Genomic DNA, 11,019 nt, shown 5'->3' with positions numbered 1-11,019 from the left:
CCCCCTGGTCACGAATCTTGCATGTCAATCTAGCAAGTTCAGCATAGTCCATCATTTTTGTCTGCCACTCCACAATTGTAGGTAATTCCTGTAATTTCCATTTTTGGGCTAACAAAGTCCTAGCCGCGGTTGTTGCATACATAAACAGTGTTTGATCTTCTTTTCTAATCTCTCCTCCCATTATTCCTAACAAAAATGCTTCTGGTTTTTTTGGAAAAGTATATCTAAACATCTTTTTCAATTCGTTATATAAACTTTCCCAAAATCTTTTAACTTTTTCGCATGTCCACCACATATGATAAAATTCACCATCTTTCTCTTTACATTTCCAGCAACTTTTGTCACTCATTCTATACATTTTAGCTAATTTAACTGGAGTTAAATACCATCTGTACATCATCTTATATACATTTTCTTTCAAGGCAGTACATGCTGTAAATCTTAAAGTTTGATTCCATAATTTCAACCACGCATCATATTCAATATTATGCCCCAAATCTTTTGCCCATTTAATCATCACTTCTTTTGTCAACTCATCTTTTGTATACCACTCCAACAACAAATCATACATCTTTGCCAAAAGCTTTGTTTTGCCTTCTAGCACTTCTATTTGAAATTTGGATCTTTTATCCTCAAAACCTATTTTTCTATCTTCTTTAAGCACATCATTTATTTGATGGTATTCTATCCATCCTGTTAACACTCCTTTAATGTCCTCAAAAGGTTTTAAACTCCATCCTTTTTCAGTTTTCATCAAGATTTCCTCATACGTGGCCCGCCTCTTCTCCATATTTACTTTCTTAACTGTTAATACCTCTGCTGGTGAGACCCACCAGGGTGTTTTAGTCTCTAACAGCCTTTTATTTCTTTCCCACACCTCGTACAGAGATCTTCTTATCACATGATTCGTAAACCCGGTATGTGATTTCTTTTTGTCATAACATAAATATGCATGCCATCCAAATCTATTGTTAAAACCTTCCAAATCTAACAAGTCCGTATTCTCTAGAGTTATCCATTCTTTTATCCAACAGATACAAGACGCTTCATAATAAAGTCTCAAGTCTGGCAGGGCGAATCCACCTCTTTCTTTCTTATCTACCAAAATTTTATGTTTTATTCTAGGTTTTTTCCCCTGCCAGACAAATCTTGATAAAATCTTTTGCCACTCTTGGAATTGCCTCGTACCTTTAACCACAGGTATAGTTTGAAATAGGAATAACATCTTAGGTAATACATTCATCTTTATTGTTGCGATTCTTCCTAAGAATGACATTTTCATATTAGTCCATCTTTCCAGGTCTTTCTTTATTTCCTTCCATACTTGTTCGTAATTATCACTATAAAGATTAATATTCTTTGCTGTCATCCATATTCCCAGATATTTTACCTTTTTAGCCACGTCGAGTCCATGTTTTAACTGTAATTCCTGTTTTTCTTCTTTCGTCATATTCATTGCCATAACCTTGTTTTTTTGTCTATTTAATTTGAATCCTGCCAATTGGCCAAATTTCTCCATTACTTCTATAGCTTCTGCAACACTTTCCTTTGGATTTTCCAATGTTAAAACTAAATCGTCTGCGAAGGCTTTCACTTTAAATTGCTTTGCACCTACCTTAATACCTCTAATTGTAGATAGGTCTCTTAATCTGATCAATAATATTTCCAGGACCATGATGAACAATAACGGTGATAAAGGGCAGCCCTGTCTAGTTCCTTTTGTGATTTCAAAATATTCTGTTAGGGTATTATTAATTATCAATCTTGCCTTTTGCTCTGAATAAATCGCCTCGATCCCATTCACGAATGTATTTTTCCCAACCATTGATTCCAAATTCCTCTTCATAAATTGCCAAGATATATTGTCAAAAGCTTTCTCAGCATCTACAAACATCAAAACAGCTGGTTTATCTATCTTGGTCTCCAGATATTCTATTACATCTATTATGTGTCTTACATTATCCTTTAACTGTCTACCAGGAAGAAAACCAGCCTGATCCTTATGTATTATTTGATTTAAAACTTCTTTCAATCTCTTGGACATTATCTGTTAAGCTACTGTAATGACAATCAACTGGAGTTTCTGGACAAGTTTCAAAGACCCTGTAATTAATATATAGATCATGATATAATAATAAAATAATAATAATCATTTTGTTATTTATACCCTGTCCATCTGGCTTGGTTTTTCCAGCCACTCTGGGTGGCTTACAGCGTATGTAAAAACATAAAACATCAAGCGTTAAAAACCTCCCGGTACTAAAGTGTTTATCACCATGGCTAGATTTACTTAGAAGAGGCTTAGCTGAGACATCCAAGGCACTTTAGGACATGGCCATCATCTAGATATCAGTGTTCAAAGCCAGATCGAGGAGAATCCCCAGATGCCAGCCTTCACAAGGCAAAGAACATTTGCTTCCCCACTTGCCGCTCACAGAATGACCTATAAAGCCCTAAACGGCCTTGGTCCAGTATACCTGAAGGAGCATCTCCACCTCCATTGTTCTGCCCGTGCTGAGGTCCGTGCTGAGGGGCCTTCTGGTGGTTCCCTCACTGTGAGAAGCCAAGTTACAGGGAACCAGGCAGAGGGCCTTTTTGTTAGTGGCACCTGCCCTGTGGAATGGCCTCCCAACAGATGTCGTAGAGAAAAACAACTACCAGACTTTTAGAGGACATCTGAAGGACATCTTTTAGAGGACATCTGAAGGACATCTTCCTGTTTAGGGAAGCTTTTAATGTTTAATAAATTATTGTATTTTAATACTTCTGTTGGAAGCTGCCCAGAGTGGCTGGGAAACCCAGCCAGATGGGCAGGGTATAAATAAATATTATTATTATTATTATTATTATTATTATTATTATTATTATGTTAAGATTACATAGACCTGTGAAACTAGCCTTTGCATTATCACAAATGCCACTTTTGTCCTTCTGAACATCTCCGTTCCCCATCCAAAGAAAAAGAGAAAAGTTATTCAGAAGAAGATTAAACACCTCATTTGAACCAGTTTTCCAAACTAGGATCAAATATTAATTCTCTTCTTAATACCAGGAAAGATTTTAGAGCAGATCATTAAGCAAACAGTCTGTGAGCACCTAGAAAGAAACTCTGTGATCACTAAAAGTCAGCATGGGTTCCTGAAAAATAAGTCATGTCAGACTAATCTGATCTCATTTTTTGACAGAATTACAAGCCTGGTAGATGAAGGGAACGCTGTGGATGTAGCCTATCTTGATTTCAGCAAAGCCTTTGACAAGGTGCCCCATGATATTCTTGTAAAGAAGCTGGTAAAATGTGGGCTAGACAATGCTACCATTCAGTGGATTTGTAACTGGCTTACTGACCGAACCCAAAGGGTGCTCATCAATGGCTCCTCCTCATCCTGGAGAGTAGTGACTAGTGGGGTGCCACAGGGTTCTGTCTTGGGCCCAGTCTTGTTCAACATCTTTATCAATGACTTGGATGATGGGCTTGAGGGCATCCTGAGCAAGTTTGCAGATGACACCAAATTGGGAGGGGTGGCTAACACCCCAGAGGACAGGATCACACTTCAGAATGACCTTAACAGATTAGACAACTGGGCCAAAGCAAACAAGATGAATTTTAACAAGGAGAAATGTAAAGTACTACACTTGGGCAAAAAAAATGAAAGGCACAAATATAGGATGGGAGACACCTGGCTTGAGAGCAGTACATGTGAAAAGGATCTAGGAGTCTTGGTAGACCACAAACTTGACATGAGTCAGCAGTGTGATGCAGCAGCTAAAAAAGCCAATGCAATTCTGGGCTGCATCAATAGGAGTATAGCATCTAGATCAAGGGAAGTAATAGTACCACTGTATTCTGCTCTGGTCAGACCTCACCTGGAGTACTGTGTCCAGTTCTGGGCACCACAGTTCAAGAAGGATACTGATAAGCTGGAACGTGTCCAGAAGAGGGCAACCAAAATGGTCAAAGGCCTGGAAACGATGCCTTATGAGGAACGGCTTAGGGAACTGGGTATGTTTAGCCTGGAGAAGAGAAGGTTAAGGGGTGATATGATAACCATGTTCAAATATATAAAAGGATGTCATATAGAGGAGGGAGAAAGGTTGTTTTCTGCTGCTCCAGAGAAGCGGACACGGAGCAACGGATTCAAACTACAAGAAAGAAAATTCCACCTAAACATTAGGAAGAACTTCCTGACAGTAAGAGCTGTTCGGCAGTGGAATTTGCTGCCAAGGAGTGTGGTGGAGTCTCCTTCTTTGGAGGTCTTTAAGCAGAGGCTTGACAGGCATATGTCAAGAATGGTTTGATGATGTTTCCTGCTTGGCAGGGGGTTGAACTGGATGGCCTTTGGGGTCTCTTCCAACTCTATGATTCTATGACGAACAGGCCAAACCCACCCTGCGTACATTTTGTTTTGCCTTGAGGGCTAGACTTTGTTTTCCTTCTGCAAAATTTCTGGCTGTTTGCCGGCTCCCTCCACTGGCTCAGAGCTTGTGGCAGTGAAACGTTCTGCGAAATGTCTCTCCAGAATCCCAGATGTTTTCCTAGCAAGCCGGAGAACATTGCTCAGCCATCCTTATGGCTCTGCTCCTATTGAGGAAGGCTGAGCTCAGCAAGAGATTGAGGGAGGCGGGAGATCTTGCATTTGTGCTCATTCTTGAAGGATTAGGGAGCAAGGATGGCTTGATTTGAGCCCTTGGAAACTAGTAAGCACACTTCTGAGCATGTGCAGAAAGTCATCTCTGCCTCGCCACTTTACAAACACAAGCTGCCTCTGGGCATATTTTGTTGGAAGACAAGGTGCATGCATAGCTCAGTTGGTTACAGCGTGGTGCTGAGAATGCCAACGTCACAGGGCCAAAATTAATATTTGGAGGAACATGGTGTCCCAAAGTTCTTCCCACCTCAAAAGGTTGAAATGCACCTCCACAAGAGCTTATGTCTTGTGTCATTCTTGAAAAATCCAAATTTTGCCCCTGAGAACCTCAATGGCTGTTAATTGGAGCTTCTCTATTGTTAAGATAATTCTCTTGATGGGGGAGCGTATATTTGTGTTATTTGTGTATGTGTATAACTCTCGATATAATAAAAATGCAAGAATATCATCATGCAGCACCCTTAGGAGGATTGGTAGTTGTGCATTACATCACAAGTCATGGTGGGGGAGCGGGGCAAATGTGAAGGCATTTACACAACAGGTAAAAGGTAAAGGTTTAGGACCCCTGGACAGCTAAGTCCAGTCAAAGGCAACAATGGGGTGCAGCACTCATCTCCACTTTCAGGCAGTGTTCCTCTACAGACAGCTTTCCAGGTCATGTGGCCAGCATGACTAAACCGCTACAGGCACATCTAGAGGGGCATGATGTTAAATATTGTTGGCATGCATGTATCTGATATGGGAAAGCCAAAATACATAAAAGGTTTTTCTAATCATGTTAGCAGGAAAAGTTTAATTGGAGTTTGGGGAAAGTATAAAAAATGGGAAACAAAACACCAAGGTGGTTATCCCCAATAGAAGGAGAGATAAGGGGGGAAAAACAATATGGGGGACCAATGGGGTACCTACAAAGATCTGTTAAGACTTCTCAGAGGGGAAACAAAAAATAGAGGAAACTAGAGGAAATTAAAGAATATGTGTCAGATTGGCTAAACTATCATCAAATTAATTCCAAGTTTAAGGCAGACAAAAAACTGGGATTTACCAACAATCACAATTCAAAAATGAGATATTAAGATCTAAGGTTAAAAATCTCTCTGAAATGTATAAAATATTGCTTGAGTGGGAAACGAAAGAAGAACTAGTGAAATCATCTATGAAAAAAATCTGAAATTCACGGCTAGCTATGACCTAAAGGAAAATTATTTTAAAATGATCCACAGGGGGCACCTGGCACCAAGCAGAGAATAAAATGTATTGATGGTGTTTTTACAATCATATTTAAGGACGTGCCACTTCATCTGTTGAAAAAACGTGAACAATATAAGACATTGACACAGATTCTGAAGAAAAAATGGGATTGAATTTAAACTCCAGAAGAGGATAAAGATAAGTAATAAGTAATAAGTAATAAGTAATAAGGAAGAAGAAGAAGAAGAAGAAGAAGAAGAAGAAGAAGAAGAAGAAGAAGAAGAAGAAGAAGAAGAAGAAGAAGAAGAGGTTTAAATACTTTTTTTACTTTTAACTTTAACAGAAAACAAGATGGGATTAAAATTGTGGACTTGGAATGTTAATGGTGTAAATAATAAGGACAAAAGGAATAAAATTGGACATTTTTTGTTGAAAAAGAATCTGGACATTATTTGTTAACAATAGACACTTGTAGCGAAGAAACATAGAAGAGTCTTAGTTAACAAAAAATTAGGAAATGAATTTATATCACCAGACAGGAAGAAAAAGAGGAGGGATGTGTAGTATATTAAAAATAAGTTCGAAGCACAGCAAATCTTCAAAGACGAAGATGGAAGGGTCATTGCAGTACAAATTGTGTGGCAAGGCAAAAAAACTACTAATTGTCGGAATTTACGTACCAAATGGTAGTAAGATGGAATTTTATAAATCTTTGGAAGAAAAACTCTTTGTGTACACAGTTCATTAAATGATGAGGTAATAAATGTGAAGGCACAGAAGATGTTAACAGAGTATTTTGTAAATAATTCTAATAAGGGAACGAAAATGGATGTGGTTGCAGGTAGGTAGCCGTGTTGGTCTGAGTCGAAGCAAAATAAAAAAATCCTTCAGTAGCACCTTAAAGACCAACTAAGTTTTTATTTTGGTATGAGCTTTCATGTGCATGCACACCTCGTCAGATACACTGAAACAGAATCCACCAAACCCTTATGTATATTCACCCTTATGGATGTGGTTTGGGACGACAGTTAGGCTGTGATGCGAGGATTATTCATACAGCAAAATAGCATTAGGAACAAAACGGGGAAAAGGGGAAATGGAAATCTTAAAAGAAATAATGGAGGATGAGAAATAGCAAATTAAATATACAAACAATGTGAAATTAAATCAGAATATCAAGATGTTACAAAGTCAGTTTGCAATGATTATTAATCAAGAAACTGGCTTCGGGTCACCAGAAGGATTAGTGAGCTGCCATTGTGACATCACAATAAGAAGGAATTTGTTTACCTCTTTGAGGCTGAGATTTGTTAACTTTGAAGAGAGTGCAAAATATAAGGCTGTGGACAAGGGGTTTGATATGCTCTTTTCATGAATGAGCACCTGATTTTTTCAAGACATGAAGAAGAATTGAAAATGAGATTAATAACCAGATCGAACATAAAATTGGTTTGGAAATACGAATTGCACCGCCTCCTGCTGGGTTATCTGCTCTTTTCCCATGAAATCTGAGATTACCATCATCTGAGGCATTTGAGTCCTTTGAATTTCAGAAACTACTTTTGGAACAACTTTTGGACCTTAAAATGATTTGATGCAAAACAATATACTGATACGCGAAATGAGTGAAAGAACTCAGAATTACAAGGGAAATGAAAAAGGACTAACTCCAACAGAGAATGAAGAGAAGCAAAATGAACAATTATCAGACATGGACAATGCCTGTAGCCACATCACCTGATGGCCTGGACTTTCAGAGGGAACTTTTGGAATTGCTTATGGAATTGCGGCAAAATAACATATTGTTGCATGAAAGTAATACACAGTTGTGTGAATGGCGTGAAAGGAATCAGAATTGTCAGGACAGAGAAAAAGGATTAACTCTAACAGAGAGCGAAGTCAAGCAAGAGGAACAATCATCAGTCTTGGACAGTGTAATTGAACTTAAAAAAAGGAGGAAGATACATGGAACATTGTTCCCCTAGTGGGGGGGGGACAGAACATCTGCTTGATCCAAGGAATCCCCAAAGAAGAACCAGCATGGGGTAATGTCCTCCCAATGAGAGAGGAGGGCAGGATCCATACTGGGGTCAGAATCCAAAGGGAATAAAAACTGAGAAAGGGCTGGAAATTGAATTATTGCTGGATGGTTTTGTACTACAGCATTTAAAGAATTGGGGAGGCACCAGGGGATGATTGAGGAAGAATGGTGGGTAGGCAGGGACAGGGTGGGAGTGGGGTGAAGGGTAATAATGGGTGTAACTTTCTTGATTGATTTAGACGGTCCGAAACTGGAATGACTTGTGGAACTCGTTGAAGAATCTGGGAGACCCTGAGTTCAGGGGAAGGGCAGTTGAATTTGCTATAATGTGTCTAAATGTTAGTATGATATAAGAATTAATATTTAAATTCATGGAAAGTTTTTGGTAAAAATTTCTAGGCTAAGGGGAGAAACAGAAGGGAAAATAATTTTTGATTTGGATAAATTGATTAATTATTGGTGGAGAATAGATATTTTTGGAATAGAATATTCGAGTGTTAATGATAAAATGTTCTAGTTACAGGTAGGTAGCCGTGTTGGTCTGAGTCGAAGCAAAAATAAAAAAATTCCTTCAGTAGCACCTTAAAGACCAACTAAGTTTTTATTTTGGTATGAGCTTTCGTGTGCATGCACACTTCTTCAGATACACAGAAACACTGAAACAGAAGTAACCAGACCCTTATGTATATTCAGAGGGTGGGGGGGGGGCTGGGTGGGAATGGGTGATGGGCTGATAGGAGTGGTAAACCTGTTGATGGCTGTTAACGACTGATGATGACTGCAATAGGTCCTGCGGGGGAAAAGCAAGGGCTGAGGCGCTAAAGAAAGCTTGATCATGCATAATGAGATAAGAATCCGATGTCTTTATTCATCCCAGGTGGCTCCATGGTTTTAAGCTTGATAATGAGTTCCAATTCAGCTACTTCCCTTTCCAGTCTGTTTCTGAAATTTTTCTGTAATAAAACAGCTGCTTTGAGATCTTGTATAGAATGGAAGGAAATGGTGCAAGTGATAACTCAAGTGGAAAGTGGTCACTTTCAGCTCTGGGGATTATCATAAAGGTGTCTCGATTAACTGGCACATTATTAGATACAGGTAGGTAGCCGTGTTGGTCTGCCGTAGTCGAAACAAAATAAAAAACTTCCTTCCAGTAGCACCTTAGAGACCAACTAAATTTGTCATTGGTATGAGCTTTCATTTGCATGCACACAAAAGCTCATACCATGGTCTCTAAGGTGTTACTGGAAGGAATTTTTTTACATTATTAGATGTTAGGATATTATAATCTATGGTGCTAATGCTGGGGAAAATAAAAGTAAAATGCCCCTCCGTGCCCATTACATAACAAAAGATTGTGCTTAATTATAAGTTCACAGAGGTATTTCCCAGTGTGGTTAGATGTGGTGTCCATTGCTGCCCTCTGGCAGATTTCGGGCTCATCCTCCAAGTTTAGTCCATATAATATTGTATTTTGTGGGGAGACAAGGCCAATCCGGACATTGAAGTCACACACACACACACACACCCCAAGGCAAAGCGAGGGTTGGGCAACAAGGAGTCTATGCTTTCAAGTAGTTGGTCAAGTCTTTCCCAATATGAACTCAGTTCCCCACAGGACATTACTGAAGAAGTATGCAAATACAGTAAATATTTATCAGAAGACTATCAGAAATACAGTAAATATTTATCAGAAGACTATTGGAGAGAGACAACACTAAAAAAATAGGGGTGGTCAGCGAAGGGCGCTGTTACATTAAGAGATGTTGACACCAGCACCGCCAGCCTCCCACTAGGCCTTCCGTGCTTTGCAGTTTTAAGTGCTGGTTGGGTGTAACTTGTAAAACTCTATAATTCAACCGTAGTACCTTCTTTCGCCCAGGTTTCTTGCAGGCAAGACAGAAATCGCTGTCTTGAATCTTGTTCAGCCACCCTGTTACATTCCATGATAGAAGTTTGATTGTTTTACAGTGATTTGCTGGTCATTGTGCTTTTAGAGTTTGCCAATTTTTGAGGCAGCAGGGTATCATTTATACTAGTAGTGTGATCCAGGAAAAAGTTAACATGATTTTTGGGAATTGGTTTGTGGTATTCAGGGATTCAGTCCCAACTAGGTTGATCTCTGTAAGTTGAATTCTAAGTAAGTCTGATAGATGTCATTTGGCACACTGAGCGCCTTTCCAGTTAGAAGTTTGATCTGAACTTCCACAGATTGTCATGCAGATCTTTTTTGGTTGAAAGATTAGATGAGGAGAGTTAATTCTAAGGACCTCTACACATTCTGCGTTGAGGTTGGGGTTCTGCCATTTCACTTTGGTGCTTTGGTGGTCTATTGGTACCTGCTTAGTATTAACAGATAATCTATGGACCTCTTTGGATAATTGAGTTATTTGGGAGGCAATACCTCAAATTTGTTGGAAGATGTGTTCAACCATTCTTGGTGCGTTCCCTACTTGTTATTTCTTCCTCTATTTGAAGCTCAAAGTCAGTTTGCTACACCCCCACTCCCAGTATTATCCTCACATTCACAATCAACTTCAGGAGGAGAAAACAGGTTTTTTTTTGTTGAAACTGTAAAAACAGATTTGTTAAAGAAGTCCTCCATTTTTGATTGTTTGGGAGCTGGTGAAAGGACTGCCTCCTCTGTATCCCTGTAGCATTTGCAAAAAGGCATAATAATAATTCCTTAGCAGGAAAGGAAAGGAAAAAAGTGCTCAGTTTGTTCTGTTGAAGAGCTTCTCTGTGTAATGACTGCCAGGAAGTAAAAAAACAAAGTGTAAAAGGGAGCTGGCAATTAACAGCTAGCAGCTAATGGCCTTCTCAGAGTGTTTCTTATAACATAGTTACAGGTAGGTAAGCTTTTACATAGTTTTTTAAATAGTTTTTTACATAACATAGTTACAGGGCTTTTACAGGGCTGCATGGCTCTCGGTCATGGGTATCTAAAGAAGTGTGCATGCTCATGAAAGCTCGTACCAATGACAAACTTAGTGGGTCTCTAAGGTGCTACTGGAAGGAATTTTATTTATTTCTTTTTCTTATAAAATAGATAAGAAAGTGCTGATAAGTTCTTAGTGAATTGATAAGTTTAAAAGTAGAAAAAGGAAAATCACTTCCCTGAGCAGCAATTAAATTCAATTGTCC

Source organism: Zootoca vivipara, chromosome 15 (genome assembly GCF_965207765.1).
Source record: "Zootoca vivipara chromosome 15, rZooViv2.hap1.1, whole genome shotgun sequence".
In the NCBI taxonomy this organism is placed as follows: Eukaryota; Metazoa; Chordata; class Lepidosauria; order Squamata; family Lacertidae; genus Zootoca; species Zootoca vivipara.
Note: the sequence above shows the minus strand (reverse complement) of the source record.